At 47.7% G+C, this 21,759-nt stretch overlaps 1 protein-coding gene and 1 long non-coding RNA gene across 2 annotated transcripts in view; one reads left to right on the top strand and one right to left on the bottom strand.

Moving 5' to 3' along the window:
- TOP3B (DNA topoisomerase III beta) overlaps window positions 1-21,759 on the bottom strand; it is an 82,995-nt gene that overhangs the window by 52,425 nt on the left and 8,811 nt on the right. The gene's annotated exons all lie outside the window — the stretch shown is intronic.
- LOC308179549 lies at window positions 1,005-21,757 on the top strand. Its single transcript, XR_013940418.1, has 3 exons — window positions 1,005-5,542; window positions 6,669-9,950; window positions 20,206-21,757. It is a non-coding gene; the product is annotated as an uncharacterized lncRNA (long non-coding RNA).

A 21,759-nucleotide genomic window follows, 5' to 3' on the forward strand; every position in this document is an offset into this window, starting at 1 on the left:
AGTTTCCACTGTCAGGTCTTAGGAGAGCAATTTTTCTCTTAAATTCTTAATTTTTTAAAGGATTTTGATGGTGTTTACAGCACCAAAGTAACTTCATTCTAAGTTGAGGTCCAAAAAACTGCTCTCTCTGGTTTCTGCCACAAAGCATAAGTCTTCCTCTTCACTGGTAATATTAAATCAAGTACTTGGAAGAACTGGTGAACTGCTGCTGCCCTGCACTCACTTGCCCTTTTCTCTAGTTCACTGTCACTACTGTCCAGGCAAAACCCAAGCCTTCCTTGATGGCACTGTAATTCCCCCCAAATGTTCTCTACCCAGAGGAGCTGCCCAAGGACAGAACCCCTGCCTTGCCTCCCCACTGCAGCTCTGCCATGTCACAGCATTTGCCCACTTCGAAATGCGTGTGACGTGCTGCAGCAACCACGCACGGGCTGTATTTGCCCCTTCCTTTCCCAATTCAAACATTTGCTCCCTGATCATCCAAATATTGATTTAAAAGCTCTTTGATGTCATTTGGGGAAATGCATTTGAATGTTTTAAATGTGGACTCAGTCCACTACAAGGAATACTCGGAGGATTGAGACAAACAGGGACCCTTTGCACTCCGTTAGCTAATGTCATATTCCCTCCAGCATTTACTAAAATCATTTAGTCAGAAAGATAACATTGTGGATAAGGAATATTTTTAAATGTTTTGAAAAGCCCCTGTTATCTGTTTGATCTTAACAGATGACTTCTGCAATCTAAATTCCACCTTCACAGATAGAGAAAGCTACTATTCTGTAAGAGAGTGTTTATAGTAAACCCTATCTGAATTTGTCCTGGGTTTGGTCACAGGCTCCTAACAGGTTTGAGCTCTCACTGAAGAATTAGTTCTCCTTGTGGGTTGTTATTTTCCAGGTACAGATCTCAATTAGTGTGAAAAAGCTCTAGTTCTCACAGAACTGCTCCCAGCTACAGGCTGCTGCATTTAAGCAGGACTTCCCAGTTTCTAGGTGTATAAACACCCAAATTTCATTGCTATTTTTTCCCCATTGACATGAAAGGCATACATAAACATGTTCAAGAGGTAGCAGTGTTGACTGAAATATTTCTAAAGGCTCTTTTACACCTTAAGCACCCACCACTTTCCTGTGGTTAAATGCACAATGTGTGTGAGATATTAACCAAAGAAACTCTGTAATTGCAAAGATTATTTTTCAAGGCTTGTTAATTCATTTATTTTCATTTTCCACTTGTGCCAACAAAGCCTTGCTTAACTAGTTCAGTATCTTTCATTACAACTGACGAGGAATGCAAGGTTATGATTTAAGGTAGGTGCTCTGCTCAGTTAACCAGAGGGATCTGAATTCTAAATGTGAACTAACAAGTGATATTTTAAATATAATTGAAGTACTGATCTCTGATGGACTTGAATAATTGGTATACAGCTTGCAAGAAAATAATTTAACAAAATGCTAATATTAATTGTTTGGGATTTGTGAGAAGAGCAAACCACGCAAGTTTAAAGGTACTGGGAAATTAATCTTGAAACAAAGTTTTAATAAAGGTTGTTTCAAATGAAGCCTTGCTGGTGCTGCTGAACAATACAAAGGTTAGATTTAACTTTGGAAGCATCCACCAAGGCTGCAGGTTTAAAACAGAGTTATATTGGTTAACAGCTAAAAGCACTGGAAATGAGTTTTCAATTCATTTCTAGGACGTAATTCAGCAGCCATGCCAAGCAAAACTGCAAACACTTCTTTCTGCAGTTTTCTGTTTCATTCTGAAGGACAGTTTATGAGCTAGTCAAACCGAGAGCACAGAGCTACAGGTCACCCCCCGCACCCCCCAAATTTAGGCTGAAGATTCGCAAGTTTTGTGAACTAAAGCATCGTTTTGATAATCAAACCATAACTTCATCACTCCATCTGTGCAGGTCAGTTACTTTTGCACACACAAAGTGCATCTGCACAAGTGTTTGCTGGTGGGATTTTGTAGTTAAAAAAGGAAAGGCTGCTCCCAGCATTAATCAGAGAAACAAATACCTCTGCTCACACCGCACAGAGACAGGCTGCGGTTGCACCTCAACAAACACACAACTATCCTCGTGTTTGGCACATATTTTACAGATAACCTAAGGCAGAGAAAACCTCTATACTGATTTATTTTCATATTAAATTCTTAACTCAGAGGTGAGATGTGACCCTCAGATAAATCTCCCACAATACCCTGCTGATTCCTCCCGTTTGGTCAGGGCTAACAGATTCGGATTAATTGGCAACTCTGCTGGGGGGGTAAGGAGGGAGGTTTGTTCTTCAGTTACTTTTCTTGAATGTCAAGCAGATTAGTGCACTAAAATGCCTGGGAGATAAATATGCTGCAGATTTCAAACAAATGAAATTCCAAAATTGTTTGTTGAGATTAATTCAGTGAATGAAGGAAATCACTCTCCTTTTTTCATGCTCTCTGAACTGTGGGTTATACAGTTGATTTTGTTTTGTTCGTAAAAACAAAAAACATTTAAACTATTTTAAAAACAGCCACTAGATTTGGAAAGAAGGAAAAAACTTAACCTCAGGTTTGGCTTCTAATTAAATTTAGTGGATTTTTTTTTAATAACCAAAATGTTCTTCTTGACACTAAAAGAAAGAGTGAGATCCTGAAATACTTTCAAGTCTGTGTTTTGTTGCTGCAGTGCACTCCTAAAAAAATGCTTCCAGTCTTTCACAGCACAGCTCCCTGGCTAGCTGGAAGCACATTTTAATTGTTTGATTCAGCAAAACGACCTTTTTACTTTTGTTACAAACAGAGGTTTAAGTACATATTCACAGAATTATGAAGATAAGCTCATCCTAGGTATTTTAGGAAGGGTTTTTTATTTGTAAATATTTTATTTTAAAATGTACATACAATGGTGAAAGGACGAGCTTCCTGAAATTAGCTAATCCTGAAAAAGCTTCTTTCTATTTAAAATTGTATTTGTTACTGAGAAACCCAGGGTTCTCTAAAAGTAATATGCCCTGGAAAGCTTCCTAAGGCATATTCTGAACAAGCTAGAAATAACTGTTGCATATTTGTCTGAACTAATACAAAATGTTTGGGACAATTTTGTCTAAATAAAAATCATTAAATAAAAATGGGAAGCATTTGAACTGTAATTTGAACACAACTTTACACTAAACAGTCTATAAAAAATATTTAATTTTAGTTATATAGGAAAAAATAAAATACGTTTTGTTTTTTCCTTGTGTAGCTCCACTTAAATTATCTTTCTCAAAGTCGTGCACTTTTGAACCAGTAAACTCATTCCTCAGTTAGTGTTACACTGATAAACTAATTTCAAACAAATGTAGCCCAGTGCCAACACACAATTTCAACAAGTAGAATTACACCAACAAATATCAAACAAACTATTTGACTGTTTGAGCCTGTGTGAAATCTGAGAAAGGCAGATTTCTCAAACAATTGTTACAGGAACTTGGGGTTGTTTGCTGCTTCGGAGCTTTTTTCTGTTAGATGCAGCCACATTACGTTGTACTGATGAAACACTTTCAGGCTGCTTTTTGCTTTTAGATTTCACATTGAAATGAAGCTTCCAGACACAGCTATGAATTTTCTTTTAAATGATGATTAAGAACTGCTTGCTTTCTAAGGAGAGAACGTAGCTATTCACTTTTAGACCCATGCCAAACCTCTGCAGTATTTCTTTGAGCTAACCTTTATCCCCTTTCTGGACTTGCCTTGGTCTCTGCTAGAGAGCAAGTCAGCTGTAATTACTTACAGGTGAGTTATTCCATACTAATGAAATAGCTCTATGAAAACGATGTTATTGAATTGAAACGTAGATGGCAGAAACACATTGATTTATTTTGCATGGATTTTTAAACGCTTAACAATCCCCCCCCCCTCCCCTCGGTGCTAAAGAAATTAAGACCCAGCAGCGAAGGGGAAGTTCCCTCCTAAGCGAGCCCCGCACCACTTTTGCACGGGCTGGGGGCAGAACGAAAAACCGGCTCGGTTCAAGAGCTTCCTGGCAAAACCTCTCCTTGCTGACTTCCAAAAGCCCGGTGCTGGACACAGCGAGGCACAGCACCCTCGCCTCGTGGCACTCTCCGCCAGATGAATTTGTTTACCCCGTTGTGCTTCTTTTTTTTTTTTTTTTTTTTTTAAAGCGTGGGTAACTCCACCCATAACTCTGCAACTTCCCACTCTCCCCGTCCTTTTTAACCTGTTAGGCACTGCTCCTGACCTCCAGCCATCCTCCCCGCCGCTCCGGCCAGCAGGCGCTTTGCAGCCCAGCCCCGGCCGCCGTAGTGGAGCAGGAGCAGCCCGGAGTCCGCAGCCCCTCGCAAAGAGCCCCCAGCAGCTGCCAACCCAGCGCCGGGGGGGCCCTGCCCCGCGCCCGGCTGCGGGGTGGGAGCTGCTCGGGGCTCCTCTCCCCCCATCCCTCCGGAGTTATTGTTATGATTATTATTAGCGTTATTATTATTTTTTCCCCCTTTTTTTTTTATTTTATTTTTTTTTGGCGGGGGAGGGACAGGGGGGTTGTTTTGTTTTTACAGCAGCCATGCAGAGCCCCGGCTATTGATTTTCGGGCAGATGAAAGGGATTTTTACAGGCCTTCCCTGTGGAAGGGAGCAGCAGTAAAAGGTGATACCACCCACTCCGAAGGAATGCTGTGCATGCAATTAGGAGCGAGCTCCCAGCCGGGGGGTTCCAATTCAAAGCAAGGCGAAGGCTCCCCGCCCCCCCAGCCCCCAAATCCCTTCAAACTACCGAAGCCATCAATACGGATCGATGCCGCCCGCGCCCCTTAACCCCTTCCTGCCCGCTCCCCGCCGCCGCCGGCCATGGGGTCGGGGGTCGCGGAGGGGGGGGGACGCGGCCACCGCCGGCTCCCTCCGCTCCCCGGGCACAGAGGGGGCACCGTGGCCATCCCGGGGGGGTGTCCCCACTGCCGGGGGGGCTCCCCGGGAGCGGCAGAGCCCGGCCGGGGCAGCAGCGAAGCGGTTAATCAATAGCGGGGCTGCGGGCAGGGGAGGGGCGGGCTGGAGGGGGGATAAAAAATGCAGAAAGGAAGGAAATGGAGGGAGTGAGAATTAGAGTCGCTATAAAACCTCCCCGGCCTGCCTTACAAAAGCGGGAGGGGGGCGGGGGGGAGCCCGGCCGGGCCCCGAGCCCCCCGCCCCAGCAGCGGCCGTGCGGGGCTGCGGCTGCCGGCCCGACCCGATCCGCACAAATCGCGGCGGGGCAAAAGCGGCGGAATTCACCCGGCTTGGGGCAGGGGCTGCGTCTCCCCCCTCTCTCTCTCCCTTTTTTTTTTTTTTCTCTTTTCTTCCCTCCCTCCCTCCCATCCAATCCCTCATTCATAACTTGCATTTAGCGACTGTTTTTCTCATTCATGTTCCCCTCCCTCTCGGACACTGTCAAAGCGAGCACAAGAGCCTGCTTTGTAGGGGTTTGATCAGCAGAGATTTGAGATCTTGGGGCTGGCTGCGTTTGGGTTACATTCAATCACTTTTGAAGCTATCGATTGGATATGTTTATGGAAACACGAAAGGTATTTCTGGCCATCCGCTAGCTAGGAAATGATTGAGATTATTTATTTTTATCGAAAGGAACGAGGAGGTTTCTCCGGCTCTCTTATTTTCAATCCTGCAGACAGGAAAATGGCATTAAGAAAATATTGCATTTGTATCACGTTAAAACGATTGTTCAGCGTAAATAAAGACTTGTTTGGGGGGGTGGGCGCGGGTGCGTTTTAAAGTTTTAAAAATCGTTTCTGACAGCTTCTCAATTACTAAAACGTTTCCGAGGGTGGCTTTTTGTCGTGAATAGTTCTTTTGTTTATATTTTTCATTTAAAAATCCTTTAAGCAGCTGCATTTGTTGAAAAACTCTAAGAATGAAAAAAGGAAAGAACAATTTGAATTTCACTGGTGTGTAGCCTCATATATGTGAATAGAGATATACACTCACAGAGCAATTTTAAACTATTTTATTCTCCTGTGCCTGAATCAAAGCCCATTCAAATAAAACTTTTCTGTAAACTACTTGGCTAAAAATACGAGGATGGTGAAATCTCACCTATTTTACTGGCAACTTTAAGGATCATTCAAATCGGTGCTTAAAGAAAGGGTCCACTTCATATTGAAGTCTGTGTGTTAAAAAAGAAAAGTCGAGGTAGCTGTGCAAAATGAGGTTTAGGATTTTAGAGGAGCCCAGAGGTGACTTTGATTCCCAGACTACGTGCAGGGGCTTTCTGAGGTTGAGACAAACCAAAAGTCCAATCTGTTTAAGTTTAAACATTACTAGTCAATGCTGCCCCATGAACATTTTACGAATCTATTTGTTCCTGTCTCCTGTGGAGTTTTATCAATTCGTTTTGAATCCAGCCTTGCAGTTTTATCCACAGGAGCAAATGTTTGCAGGTAGTGAGCCGGGAAGGAAAGAGAAAACACAAAAATCAAATCTATTCTTCCTAAATGTATCAATCTTCCACAAAGATGGACTTTAAAGTTAATTTATAACAGCCTCTGCAAATATCATTGGAAACTTCTATGAAATTTTCCTTGCCCTCCTCTTTTCCCTTTGTTCCTGCCTGTCACCCACATTCACAAAGCATATGTATGTTCAAGACCTAATTAGGAAGGTTTTATATGGGTTTGTACATGTGTTTTCACACAGACGCTAACGGTGGAGCGTGTTACTGTGCTGCTCGGGTGGGACTACGGGAACCTTGCAGACGGGAAGAGCGTTATTAAAGAAATCGTAATTAATAGCATTAAGAAGCTGATTAAAATAAAAAACGCGTTATTGCAGCAGGGGTCTCATTAAGAAATAGTCATGCCTGTCTGCCACAGATTTAAGAACTTTCAGCCACAAGGCCTTGAACCGAGGCAGCCCCAGTTGAAGGAACGCGGCGCAGACTCCTCCCCCGGTGACATCAGATTGAGTTACACTGCAAAACCACCCCAGGACCAGGAGAAAAAAAATCTGCTTTTCTCCCTCCCCTCCCTGATGTTTAAAAATGATAAAAACGCCATTCTTCTCCAGCGCTGGACGTTTGCAAGGAGCCCTTCTTTAGAGCAACCTAACATCACAACAAATGTCTTTCATCCGCCTTCCTTTCCAAAGGGAGGGAAGAGCACAACTGCCCGTTTGCAGCAAAGCACCACCAGAAAAATCCAAAGAATTCCCCAATGTCCCCCAGCCCTGAAACACAAAAACCCAGCCGGTCAGCCCGGCGTTGCAGCAGAGTAATGCTCCTTCCGTAGCGCAGGAGGAGCCCAGTGGGAAGAGCTGCGCGAGGAGGCGGCGGATCCGGGGCTGGCGAGCAGAGCTGCTGATGGGGAACTTCCATTAACTTTATTTACAGTTGGGCCAAAATTAAACTGACAAAGCCGTTCGGAGCTTGCTGTAAAGTTACACATTTTTCATGTAAACATCCAAGGCAGTTGCCTTTCTCTAGGATGTGTCATTTCCTGTGTGGCTGCAATAATATATTAAGTAAAGGGATTGCAATGGATTTGCATATTTGTGCACGTATAGACGCTGGGCGTAGGAAAGCTAGCAGGATGTTGGATATATACAACAGCAGAAATCGGCAGAAAGCATTTTGTTCAAAAGGTTGACCACTCTGCAGTGAGAAACATGCTTCAGATACTGTTGGCATTCAGGACAAGGCTGGCAATGAAAGATTTGTGGATGAGCCAGTGTGGGACAGGAAAGCCTCTATGTTTAAGGACTCGGGGAGGAGGATGTCATACTCAGGACACAGGTCACCAAAACAAGCTACAAAACCAACTTACTTCTTACCAGCTCCCTTGCTCGTTATTTACTGTGCCTCATTCAGTGCTAAACATTTAGCAAGACAGTTGTGAAGAGACACTGGTGACCGATAGCAAGCTGAAGGAATTAACTGCAGGGATATAGGGGCTCACCTTTGCTCCAGGAAGGACATCTTTCTGGTTTTGCTGTAAGATATCTACTTTTTTTTTTTTCCCCCCAGCAGTAAAGTGTCAAACCCACAAAGGAAGCGATATAATTAGTGCTGGTACCTACTACAGACCCGGATCTCTGAAGAGACCAGCGCAGCTTTTCAAACGTCTACCATTTTGAAATCAGAAAAACATTTTCTAACAGACAGAAGAATCCCTCTTGAATCCCCCCTGGCCCTTTTGAATTCACGCCCTGCCTTACATCAAACGCTTTTTTGCTGATTAACTGCACAATCAGGTCCCTGCAGATCAGGGGAAGAATGGAGAAGAGAAAAGCAACCTCTTTTCCAGAGAACAATACCATTATTTCAGCTCCATTGGACAGGAATGTGTGATTTCACAGCCCACTGCCCTTCTCTCCCATCTCCAAAAACACTGCCAGAGATCCACTGCCCCAAGTCCCCACCCATTCGGCCCCAGACCCAGCGGTTACAACTCGGGTTCAGTGTCTGTGCGTGGGGGCTACGCTCACACGAACATACTTATATGGAGAAAATATCCAAATGGGAACCGACTCCCAAGCCCAGGAATAGATACAAAGGAAGTTTAGTTTATTTTTGAAAATAGCTAATATCCTTTTTCTTGTATAACGTAAAATTCTAGTTCACATGTACACGAGATAGATTTTGGGGTCGGGCTGTGTTTGAAGGTAGTTAACAAATGGAATGAAAGGAGATTTTGAAACAAAAATCATTCATCACTTTAGGGAGAAATGTTTTTCAAATACTGATTACTTAAAAAAATGCTAGCAAATACAATAGAAAAAAAAATCACAACTTTTTTTTACGTACAGAAGCGTATCACTTTCTTAAAGCTTGTTCAGTTCATTTGCTGTTAGGTTGGTCTCGTTTGAGTGTTAAAACACTTTCATTTTAAAAAGCATCTGTTGAAAACAATTGTTGAATAGCTGATTCCACAGGAGGAGCTATTTATTTCAGAGGTGAAAGCAACTGCACAAACGTGAGTTTGTTGGTTAACAACGTGGCAGAAATCTTTTCAAACAAGAACCACCAGCACATGCCCGTGTTACAGAGACCGTGCCACATTGCTCTCCCGGTCCCCGTTTATCCATTTTTTCAACAAATCCCGCGTTGTGCGGCTCGCAGGGTGGGAGCCATACCACGCAGCCTCCCTCCCTACTCCCAGACTCGGCGATAACGAGATGTGAGGTCAGCAGCGATGCCCGGGGGGAGCAGCCCCTGGTGTCACGCCGTGCCCCCCGCTGGCCCCCGGCTCTCGGTGCCTGCCCAGCGGAGCCCAGCCCTGCCCGGCCCGTACCGAGCGCGGCTCCGGCACCGAGCGGACCCGGGGGAGCCGGGCCCGGGGCTCGCACACGCGGGGTGCCCCGGCTCGAGCAGCGCTGCCTCTTCTGCTTTGCACAGCTCGGCGATTTGTTTTGCCAAGGCAGGGCTTGCTTTTCTACTCGGGTCGAGCTTAGAGAGGGCAATATGCACGGAATAGCTGCAATCTCTCGGGCAGAGCAGAGAAACACCGACCACACCTCTCAGATAAGGGACCGCTGGGGCTCGGGTTTGTTCCCCCAACACCAGCAGCACCGAACAAAAGAGAGAAAGAGGGAGAAAATAATATTTGCTCAGGTCCCCCCTCTGCTCGCCTTTGATTTATCTGTTTACAACCGGGACCCCCTCAGTTGAAACAAAAAAATCAATGAAAATGTAGTTGGAGAAAAGGCGGGCAAACTACTGAAAAAAAAAATTTGTGAATGGAAGAATGTGTTTGTGCATTCATTGTTAAAATAAAGAGCAGCCCGTGACGTCGGCCGCGGCGGGCCAATGGGCGGCGGGCTAATATTTTTAAATATCCTCCCCGGCGGCCAATGGGCGAGGCGGTGGCAGAGACTAGCGCAGGGTTTGGCCAATGGCGGGGCGGTATGCTAATGAGGACTTGGTCAGGCAGGAGCTGAATGTCAACTAGTCAAAGATGGAGGCCGGAGCGGGGAGGCCATGAGGTTCGTACCGGAGGGCTTTGCCCCGAGCGCCGGCGCTCGGGGAGCGGCGCCCGAGCCCGCCCGGCGCGGGGCCGGGGGCCTGGGGGGGATCGGGGGAGGACCCGGGGGGTCCTGGGGGGCAGCGCGGGGCCGGTCCCGTTCCGTCCCGTCCCCGCTTTTGCGCCTCTTTTGGGAAGTTTCGCCTCCCCGCCCCGCGGAGCCCGGCTCGCCGCAGCCGGGGGGCTCCGGGGCTCCGCCGCAGCCTCCCCGGGGGTCGCAGCCTGGGGGGACGGGGAGGAAACGGCGGGAGAGGGAGGGCCCCGGAGGGGAGCGGGGGGACGGCGGGGAGCGGCCCCGCTGCTGCCGTGCCCGTGGGGGCCCCGCGGGGCTCGGGGCAGCGGTGGGGGCGGCCCCCCCCGGGCGGGGAGCGGGGCGAGGCGGGGGCACCGCGGCATCCCGGAGCCCCGCTCTCCCGGAGCGCCTTCCCCGTGGGGCGGGCGAGCCCGCCCTGCCCTCTCTCCTTGCCTCCATCCATCCCTGCCTCCTTCTCTCCCTCCGCGCCGCTTCCCTCCGGAGCGGCTCCGGCGGCGAAGTTGCTGCCGGTGCCCCGGCGGGGGCCGCGGAAGGCGGCGGCGGGGCCGGGGAGCGGCGGGGGCGGCCGGGGGCCCGGTGCGGAGGGGAGAGGCGGGGATGCGCGGGAGGCGGCTGCGGGCGGGCTCGGCTGAAAACGCTCTGGCTAGGGGCGAGCCGGCTGCGCCTCTTCTTTCCCTTTTCCTCCCCCTCCCCTCGGTCCCTTCACCTATGCGAAAAGCTTCGGAGAAACCGAGCGCGGTCCCGCGCCTCGCGCTCCGTTCGCCGCAGCCGAGCCGGCCCCGCGGCGAGCTTTGTGCGGCTCGGCTCGGCACGGCGCGGCTCGGTTAGCGCTGCCCCCGGCAGAGCCACGCTGCTCTCCCTGCGCACACGGCGTAGCTCTCCTGTCTCTAAGAGGTCCCGATCTCCCCCCCACTTCTCTTTTTGTCTCTCTTCAAACCCCCAAAGAGCGAGGCACTAAGTCACATGCTATCTCCAGCAGTATTTATATTGGCTTAATATTTAAATCTCGTAAAAGTAATGCTTTGCTTAAATAGTCCAGAGTTTTTGCAATAAACCAGGGTGCGCAGCCCAAAGTGTTTCTTTGGCATTCTTGCACTTTGCCCCAATTCCACTCCGTTTCCCTCCAGTGTGTGGTCTTCGAGTTGTGTAAGGAAGGCTCGTACCCTCGAACACAAACTGGGGCTCGGGAATTTAAAAAAAAAAAAAAAAAACTTCCCGAAGTTTAAAGCACATTCTTTCTTCTGGCTCTCTCTCTTTCTCTCTCTCTCTCTTTTTTCTTCCCCCACCCCTTTCTCTCTTTCCTGTTTTAAACATCTCCAAACTAGCCTAGGTTTCTGGGTTAGGGAGAAATTCTTGTCCAAAAAAAAGGAGAAAAAAATTAAATTAAATCAGCAAGTAACAACGATACAGTTTAAGATTCTAATTGGTTGGGACACTTCCAAATCAACTGGCTTTTTGTTAATACTACTCTATAAATTTGACAACCAGAATTCATTTAGTGCATTTTCTCACTCAGCCCAAACTCCCCCAGACTCGAATCAGTTTAATTCATTGTAGCATTTGGTACGATTCTTACTCGTCTGTACAGTTTATGGAAAATTGTTTTCAAGTTTGGATTTCTTTACCTAGAATTTCTTTGCATTGTTTGAAGCTTGAAATCAAAGTATTTTGTAATTTCTCCAGTGATTCTTATTTAACAAGTAGTTACGTTTTCCAGCTTTAAGTTTGAAATTGTTTAAAGAAACAAATGGTAAACAGTTTGAAACCTAAAGACTAACAAGTTGACTTTTAAATGTTACTTATTGCTAAAATTATTTGGAATGCCTGATTTGTAATGATTAACTGATGTTTTCTCCTTACTACCCCTATATTCTTTCTGAAAAAAAGAAAGAAAAGAATTCAATAGTAATGTTTTCACTATGCATACAGATGACTTTTAAAGGTCTCTCCCCTCCTGGCTGGCAGTTGTTTTGAAAGCTTGTTTAGATGCTTGCAAAAAATAGCAAAACTTCCTCAGCACTTAAAAATAAATAGAAGCAATTTAAACTGCTAGCAGGCATGTATATAATAAATACCAAATATTTTAGCAGATGATTCAGATGAAAGCAATAGAAAGAATATGAACTTCTCCTGCATTGTGTCTTTGAGATAATGTTTAATCTAATTCATTACACACCTACTTTTGTAACGTGCTGGGTCCTGAAATGCAAGGAGGACAATCCAATTCTGGTCTTTGCTTTCACATGCTCTAATGCAGTACATTTATCATGGGGGGAAAAAAAAAGTCCCTAAAGCAACCTTTTCTAAATTCTTGCTGAAGTTAATTTTGAGATGCAGTTGTGAAATATTAAAATCTGACTTTAAAGAATAACATTGAATCAATGTGGTTGTCGAAGAAACTCCTTTTTTTTGAATGTAACAAATCTGTTTTAGAGTAAATCATGCACAGAAGGCCATCACTTGGAGAAGTTTCTAACTGATTTATCACTTATATTGGAAAGTCTCTGAAGTATGCTGTTGTCCAGAGCCCTTTTTCTGTTGTACTACTGGCAATTATGATGAGCAGTGCAATATTAAAAGGGCATTGGCTGGCAGAAACATGACCCCCTTTAGCAGCCCACCCTCTTCAGAGTGGGCAAACAACCCTAAAATAGATGCCTCCTCCAGTGTATTTATGCACGTGTGTGAAATAAGGTTTTATACATGTGGGAGTGGTTTTAAATAAGGAGAGAGATCTTGGGTTATAGATTTTATTTGTCCTTATATATGAAAGGGCTGGAATAGTTTAAACACATCCCATTTAAAACAAGCTCTAAACATTTCTGGGAGCTTTCAAGGCATCACATTACCTGCTTTGTTTACCAATATCCTGTGAGTAATTCATTATTAATTTTCTACACACTTCCATGCAATATCTACAATGAAATTTTATAGTGATTTCTTCATAGTTTTTTCCCCTTAGAAACTCTTCCCTGTATGTTTAAGGTGGTCCCTACCGATGTCTGTAGGGATTTAATGCTGTTGATTTGATTCTATGAATCTGTTGTGTTTATGCTGTGATTTTTGAGTGGTGACACAGAGATACGCATGAGATTGAAGCACAGACACTACGTATTTTTGTATACAAGTCCCATCATTTCTGTAACATTTTCCTCCACAGCAAATCAAAGCACGGTGCATTTATACCAGTCTATATATACACACACACACCAGGCTTTTTGGTCTGTACTGGTCAACCACTAGAAAACACACAGCACAATTAAGAAAACTTCTGAAGGCACAGGAAGGGGCTGCCACTTTCTGTGATTTATTTAAATCGTGTAGTTCAGATTCATTGACTGACCAATTTAGTTTTTATGGAAACACATAAGTTTGGGAATGCTGAATTAAGCCCCTTGTTCTTTTTTATTCTCCATTACTATAGCAAAATATTTGATTGTATAAAACCTTCATAACGTACCGTGCCTAGATATACTGGGCATGTAGCAAAAGCCTGAATGGTTTGTTTAACAAGCCATACTAACAGTGCTCTTTCTCTCTCTCTCTTTCTCTCTCTTTCTTTCTCCCTCTCATTTTTTAACTAACTTTTTGTTGTTTTTTTTTTTAACCTTGTCTAATTACGATTGCAAATAAACTTTGTCATGCAGAGTTTTATTGGGGCTAAACATAAAAACGTTATTGTGGTTAACGCTGTAATATAACAGTCCCTTACAAAAGGATGCAGGGCAGCTGTGCAGAACGTGACAGTGGCTGCTGGTATCGCTGGCTCTGACAATGTTGCACTACTGTCTGCACAAATAAAGCAGTGCAATAATATTGTCAAAGCATTTGGTTCCAGTCCTAATACATCCTTATGATCAGTTACTGTTGCACACCCATCCCCTGACATTATGGGATTCTGTAGTTATTTAATGCATTTTAGCAGGCAACCATCCCCCTACTCTGATTTCTCCTCCCCGCCCTGCCACAAAGGCTCGAGCGAGTGTTAAAATGTCAAGACTGTGTAGAAATTGCCTAAAAAATCCCTGCCCTCGTGTTTGTTTGTTTATTTTGTGTTTAGTTTGAGTGGTCTGTATGGAAATTCCTTGGGTTTTGTTCCCCATTTTGACTGCTTCAGTGTACAAAATGGATTGCCCTTTCTGCCACTAGCGTGGGTTTGTGTGTCCAAGTTGTAAAATAAAACGCTGGCCTATTCACATTTTAAAGCCCTCTTGTCCTCCTTTAGAGCAATCACCACCTTTAAAAATATCCTGACCAAGTCTGAATATTTTCTTGTTTCTGCTTTAAAAATTAGTCTTAGGAACCTCAGGATGTTGTTATTGTGTATAGAATTCAGTGACTTTAATGTATACACGTGTATTCACAGGCAATTTAATTTTTGCTTCCTATTGATGTATTTTCCAAGTTCCATCGTATTTCACTTTTAGAGGAATTACTGTTAAGACTAAAGCAATATTGATACCTTCATTTTCATTAAACAAAAAAAAAGAATAGAAGGCGCGTAAATAATAATCAATAGATTTTGAAAGACAATCTTTCTCTGCAGTTCTCAATAGCAAGCGTGGAGCGGGTCTGAGAGACGCAGGGATGATGCAGGCCTAGGAACCGTAATATTGCATTCAGAATTGATCTTTAAATAACAATCTGTTGGTGACTGTCACTCGTGGTGTGGTTGGAGGCAGATGTGGTATTTTCACTTGCAGCTGCTAAGAAAGGGGTTTAGAGGGCTGGGGGATGGGACCTTTCTCTCTCTCTCTCTCTTTTTTTTTTCCTGAAGCCTTGAGCTGTTACCTTGGGAGCAAAGGGTGGGGGTGGGGAGAGCCGTCATATTGGAAATCAAATCTAAGTAAAGGAGCATTTTCAGATTGCATTGCGTACCCCAGGCCAGGGTACGCTAGCGAGCGAGCCATGGGGAGGCAGAAAATGGAGGACCACATCCTGGGGCCGGGGGGGGATCCCATTTTAGAGGGACAAGGGGAAGCTGAACCTCAATAACACTCTCCATTCCTCAATGAACAGGCAAGCAAACAAAAGGCACCTTTTCGGTCCCCGGTGGGGTGAGGAGCTGAAGCCTGCCTCCCTTTCACACCCCGAGGAGAAGGCTAAGCCTCCGAACCCGAAGCAGAGGCTCGGGGCCGGTGGCGGCTGCGGTGCGGTGCCCAAGCCTCAGAGGAGGTAACCCGAGCCTGCATGGCTCCCTCTCTCTGGAGCTTTTCTTTTCCTCCATCTCTGCGCGTTGCAGCCTGGTTGCCATTTTTGCGTGCGTTAAGGAACAGGGAGGCCTGGTTAGCTGAGGCGCCTTCCCCTCCTAATTTCTGTTTAATTAAGAAGTAGGAGAGAGCGAGATCTGCGAAGACCCTGCTGGTGGTGGTGGGGGGGGGAGACATCATCCCCCCACCATCACCAGGAGCAGAAGAGTGACCAGAGGGGATGCGCGAGGGGCCCTTCACTGCCTCCCTCCGAGGAGGCCAGGAGGGAGGAGCGGTGCCCGGCCGGAGGCACCCCGCTGCGGGCAGCACGGAGCCCACCGGGCAGTGGGAGCAAGTGGCAGCGACAGCCTCGGTGGGGCTGAGGCCGGGCTGTAAGATGGCCTCTCCGAGGCAGGAGCCTGCCTTGTTCGGCGGCGCAAAGATCCTGGGGGGAATGCACGCGGAGCTGTTTGTCGGTGGAAAGTTCTGCCCTTGGAAATCAGATGGTAGCGCCACTTGGAAACCTCCCCTGGGCAGGGGGGATTCGAGGCGTGTGATGCAGGGGAAGGCCTGGGTGGTGACAAGGACTGTGTCCCACTCGCCAAGGGCCAGGGGCCACCATCCGAGGCCTGCTCGTGGCCACTGGAGCCACTGCGGGCCCTCCACCGAGCTCAGGCTGCCAAAGGCAGCCCTGGGGGTGCAGGGGGTGAGGACTGGGGTCCCCTGCAGATCTGGGCCTGGGATGGAGGTTACACATTCCAAGCCCTTCCTTCCCCACTCGCTCTTTCTCTCTTTTTTTTTTTTTTAACCCTGCCTGGCTGAGGAATGTAACAGCACAAAAAAAAAAAGCACTGGAGGAAAGCAAAAAAAAAAAAAAAAGCGGGGGGATTCGGAAGCAAAGGCCCCTTCAGGAGTCTGTATTTGTGCAAGGGAAACCATTTGCATGTGTGTGGAGATGCCAGAGTTTGTCTCCAGTTGGGTCGGAGGGGGAGGGCGCGGGAGGAATGCGGGGAATCAGGTCGGGCTGCGGGGGGAAGGGCTCCGGCAGAGCCTCCATCCTGTTGTTGCATAAACTTGTTAAAAGAACCCCTCCTCTGTGGAGGCAGCACACATAGGGTATTAGTGTGGTGGAGGAGGCCAGACCTGCGCCCTGGCTACACAACCAATTGGAGCGGAAAGTGAAATCAGATGGTTTAAGTTTTCAGAGGGATTTTTTTTTTTTTTGCAGGGGGACTTTTTGAGTCATTGCATTTAGTGCTCGAGCCCTGTTAAGGTCGCTCCCGCTCTCGCTGCTCTTGGGTGGTGCGGAGACCGGGGGGAGGCCAGGAGGTGCCCGCTCCCCTCCTGCGGCACCCCGGGGCCCAGCCGCAGAGCCGGGGCCTTGGGGGGATCACAGCCCTGGGCGAAGCGGTGAGGGCAGCTCGGGCTGCCCCGGGCTGTGTGGGGCTCCCGATGGGGTGGCAGGCTCCGAGGTCAGCCCCACACACACGTCTCCACCAGTTGAGGCTACTGCCGAGACGCCCTTCTTGCCCTGCCGTACGCACAGGGCCAGGAGCAGGCCCGGCCCTCCCCAGGTGATAGGATTTAGCCCTATTTTGCTCCTGAGTTCAGTACCACAAGTCTTTTTTTTTTTTTTTTCCATCAGACAGCAGAGCGCTGGTAAACACCACGCAGAAAAGCCGTATTGTGGGGTTACAAAGTCTAGGCTGTTTAAGGAGCTCTGTCATTCCTTTTAATGGAGCTCACTGACGCAGATCTGGCTTCTGCCAGCCGAGGAAATGTTGCTGCTGAGAAAAGGGTTATTGAAACCCACAAACTAAATATTATAAGCAAGAATCAAACGGCGGGACGTTCTGGTGTGTAATCCCTCCTGATTGCAGGCGGAGGGAGGGGGGACGTATTGATAAGTGGCTGCGGGTGACAGAGGCCCCCGGCCTGGTGGGTGAAACGGGCTCGGGAAGGCAGTGTTTGCGGGGAGGGCTGCCAGCACGGCCTCTCCAGGCTCACACCTGGACAGGTTGACTCTTGCATGGAAGCAAGAATCCCCTTTTTCTCTGGACGGATTTGTAGTAACTTGCAAGATAGACTTAAGGAGCCAGGACTGGAATGCTAAGAATTTTCTCTTTCAAAAAAAAAAAAAAAAGGAGAGAGAATTAAAAAGGCAACACTTCCCAGTTTTAAAACAATGATAAAATTACTAAAGAGGTTGGAAAACTCTAAATCAACCCTCAGCCTACAGCTGTTTCCAAAGTGTTTGCTCTGACCTTTGGTAATAGTGTCAATTTTGCTGCAGAAAATATATTGTGGACTATATAATGTATTTAATTGCAAGATGGCTTTTAAATGGTCTCCTTTCCCCAGGCTAGCGAAATGGCTGTGACCAGGGAAACGAGGCTGGACTGAAGCTTTGTTGTCCTGCCACGTTTTGTGAGGTTGCAACCAAGATGAACGTTTAAAAAACACTCTTGCCCGAAGTGGCACCTTTAACCACAAGGGAAAACAAACAAACAAACAGCAATGAGGGGAAGGGGAAATGGCTCCCTGAACTAAACCAAGGAGGATGAGGTTTGATCTCACATGGAGCAGGAGGCCTCTGAGCTCCAGAGAGGCTGCTCACTACTTTAAATTTATCCCCAAGCTTCATCATTGGGACACTTCAGTCTCACCGATGCTTTCTGCTAACATCAGAAAAGGGGGGCTTAAACATACAGCAATGACTCCACTACCGTTAGAGATTCCCCCCCAACACTGCCAAAAAAAAAAAGCTTTGATTATTGAGCAACATGTAAAGCATTATTTCCATACTAGTCTGGGTGACATTTCCATTTAGTTTCTATAACAGTGATTAAAGGCGAGAGAGGTTTCTAAACATATCTAGAGATGCTGAGCCTCCTGGAGTATAAATAGCATGCATTTCATAATCTCGTGTTTAAACGTTTATTTTAAAATAACCCCCATATACATTCCAGAGAAGTCTCCCTGCTATAGGACGTAGATTGACCCTGGCTTTGCACATATTGTTTGCAAACTGGGAAAATACTATTGGATATTTGAAGCCGCCTTTATTTTTCCTGTCTTGTTAAAAAAGAAAAAAGGGGGGGGGGGGAAGTGTGGGGAGTCCTGTGCCAGTGCACCACTTGGAGATAAGGAAATTCTTGAGACACGTCTAGGCTCTCAGTGCAGATCCAGAAACATAAAGGCATAGTATTTTAATTGCCTTTGCTTGGACTTTAACTCGTGGCTGACGTCTCTAATTACATCCCTTACTCCTTCCTGCCAGTTGTAGCTTCTGCAACTACTGAAATTCTTAAGTTGTGTAGAAATTGTCAAGTCGTGCTTTCCCCCACCACTACTGATGCACTAGCAACATCACTCGATGTGTGAATTGTACGTTTCAACTGTACACTCACCAGTGGGCTTGTCTTTGGGCCGCTGGAGAAGTTAAATTGTGTGTGTTCAGCATAAGTCTTGTTTGAAATAACATCGAGGCTGAAGAGTGGAAAACACATGGTAAACATAAGCAAAATAGAGACTGGACGGGAGTAGATGGAAAGGTAAGGCAGAGCCTAGCTGCATTTTTTTTGTTCTCAGTCCAACTGGATGTCTAGGTTGCAGGGATTGCTGAGAAGCAGAGTGGCAGGGTTAAATGTGAGGTTTTGCCAAGGTAACAAGAACACCAAAGTTTGATAAAAACTCATTCTGAGCTGCTTACAGCAATCTCTGTGAACATGGCCTTTTAATTAGTGTGAGCAAAGGTTGATACAAATAAATAATGTGGAAGAAAGATTCCTGTTTGCTTCCAACAAGCATCACAAAGGATGGGGATAGGGAGGGGTTGGGGCAGAGTGGAGATTTTGTTTATCAGTCCATTAGAAAAACAAACAATTAATGGAGCTTCCCCTGTTCTCTTTTCTTTGGCATGTCCTTGGTTTTCAGCTGCTTTGGGCAAGTCAGGCAACATCAAAGGGGATGCAGGGCTGCCTCACACCAGCATGCCAAACGCCAGGGATCTCTAATGGCAAAGACCAGATCAATGTGGTATGCATAAATTAGCCAGGAATCCATGAATTAGGGGATTGTCTCTCCATTACACTCCTATTTAATTCACTGGAAAGCAGGCTGAGGAAAGAGAAGCTTAAAGTGTCAAAATCATGAGCTGGTTTGGGATGGCCTGGGAATGAAGTTTCCTTCACCTTCCTCTGGACTCTCAAGTGTTCCTACGTGACAAAAGCACTGGGGCAGGTTCACTGGGAGCCGGATTGCAGAGGAAGAGCCTCGCTGGCAAAGCAACCCTGAAGCTGGAGGTGCCTCAGCCCCTCCCTGGGATTCCTTTCTGTGGCCGCTGGTGCGCTCAGCCCCAGCTGAAGATCGTGCCTTCCAGCCTAGGACAGGAAAGGTGCCAGGGAGGGGGCAGGAGGAGAAAAAGCTAAACAAAACTAGCTAGGGCACAGCACGCGTGCGTCTCCAAACAGTGTCTAATCTGTGTGCGTTAACGTGAAGTCAGCGCTGGAGAGCCAGCCCTGGAGATCCTGTTTCGCTTTCTAATTTTTGGTGTGTACTTAATCCCGTGATTTCCAATGAAGGGAGGGATATTTTAAAACACTGGGCTCTCCAAGTAGGACAGCCCTGGAAGGGAAGTTCTCCGAGGGCTTGATGCCTATTACTAAGAGGTTCAAAATACAACTATCAATTAACCAAATAAATAGTGCTTCCCAGCCTCTAACAGCTCAGGCAGCTAATTGACTGAGTTTATTAATAAAGGAGAAATTTACACGCAAGAAGAAGGTGAGAACTGAGGACAGAGGTACAGAAACCTGGGTAAAATCCACAGTGGTGTTACGTACGTCCTGGGAGGAAGGGACAGTGTCCCTGCACCGATTCTGCAGGGCCAGAGGTTTACTGCTCCTGCACCCCAGCCTCCCGGGAGCACAGGGTGCTGCAATCCACAGGGCAGTGCGCTGCTTTCTAACTTTTTACCCCTTCCCCATTTGCAGGCATGGAATGAAGCTCCCTCCAGTCACCTGCCGCAAGACACATTGTCCAGCTTCCTAACCTTAAGGATGAGACCCTATCAATATTGCCTCTGCTTTTGTGCTCAGGGTAGTAGTGCAATATTGCTTATAGGGTCTTTTCTTTTGGGGGTATTCTTCACGGAGAGAAGACAGCCACAGCAGGAAAAACTAATCCTATGTGCCCATCGAATTAAGGGGAAAGTTGTGAAATACCGAGCCTTGTTAGATAGGCAAGTAATGGTGCGGAGACGTTACTTGTGACAAATAATCGTGCTATTGTGGTGACTCAGGTTGTGAGTAATGGGCGTATTTTCGATGCTATCGCACAGGATTCAAAATGGCCTTGTGTTTAAAAAGCTCAAGCGGTGACTGAAACTGGAGAAACCCATCGTGTCTCCATTTTAAATAGCACGAGTCCCGAGAGGTTTGAAGGGTGCCTATTTTACATCACGATGTAAACACCCACCGAGGGATGGGAGGAGATACATAGCCACACTTGCTGTTTCCGCGCCTGATTCCAGCCCGAAAACCAGCGCTGTGCGAAGCAGGGCGCCGCACAAAGGGGCTGAGACTCTGCTCCCGGTGACCTCCCCGCAGCAAAGCTCTCGCCTCTGCCCGGCGAGCACGGCCGGGCCCGCGGCTCGCAGCGGGGTCGGGTGGTGGAGCGGGGCTGGGCACGGCCCCCAGCCCTTCCCTAGAGCCGTTCCCGGAGGTACGTGGGAAAGGAGCAAGGGACGGGGGCGTTAAATCTCTCCGCTTTGTGAGGGATCAGCTGGGGGCTGACAGCAGCCGGGATGGCCGAGTGGGTGGCCCTGCCTTCCATTTCAGGTGGTCCCCGCGGTCCCTTTCGGGACCTCTGGGGCCCAGGGAAAGGGGTGGTGGGAGGGGACTCTGGGGCCAGAGCGAGGCTCGGCGGAGCAGCCGCTGCCTCTGCGGGGCTTCACAAGCTTCTCCCCGGGCAGCGTGGGGCTGCTGCAGTGCAGCTGGGCTCAGGGTGCTGCCGGGCTGCACTTGCTGCTTGGGGCTTCACCCCCTCACACACCCACCCAGCATCGCTCCAGCAGAGGCAGCCAGCTTGGGGACAAAGCCAGGAAATCCCCACACACCCCCCCCTAAGCCCGGGCTCTCCCTCCATGCCCCCAGCCCGGCAGCCGGGCCAGCGCTGGGACCACCGGGCGGGCTGCCCCTCTTTCCCTGTTGCACTACTGTCACGGTCGCAGCGAGCAGTGCAATAATGAAAGGGCGTCAGTGCGCCGGGGAGCGGCGAGAGCCGGGACCGAACCGGTGACAGCGAGCAGGGCTGGGCCCCCCACCCAAGCAAGAGCTGTCTTACGGGGGGCCGGGGGGAGCCGGGATCATGACCCGAGGCCGTGGGGAGCTGGGTGCAGGGGCAGGGTGAGGAGAGCGGCCCCGCACAAATAAAGTGACTTCCCATGTCCCTGTCGCTGCCTTTTCTTCCTCGGGGGGGTTTCTTGCAGGTCACCGGCCTCCCCAGCGGCGGCGCACAGAGGCTGAGCCCCCGCGACGGGTTTTTGT

The sequence above is a fragment of the Anser brachyrhynchus genome (assembly GCF_964034855.1).
Source record: "Anser brachyrhynchus genome assembly, chromosome: 17".
NCBI classification, from domain to species: domain Eukaryota; kingdom Metazoa; phylum Chordata; class Aves; order Anseriformes; family Anatidae; genus Anser; species Anser brachyrhynchus.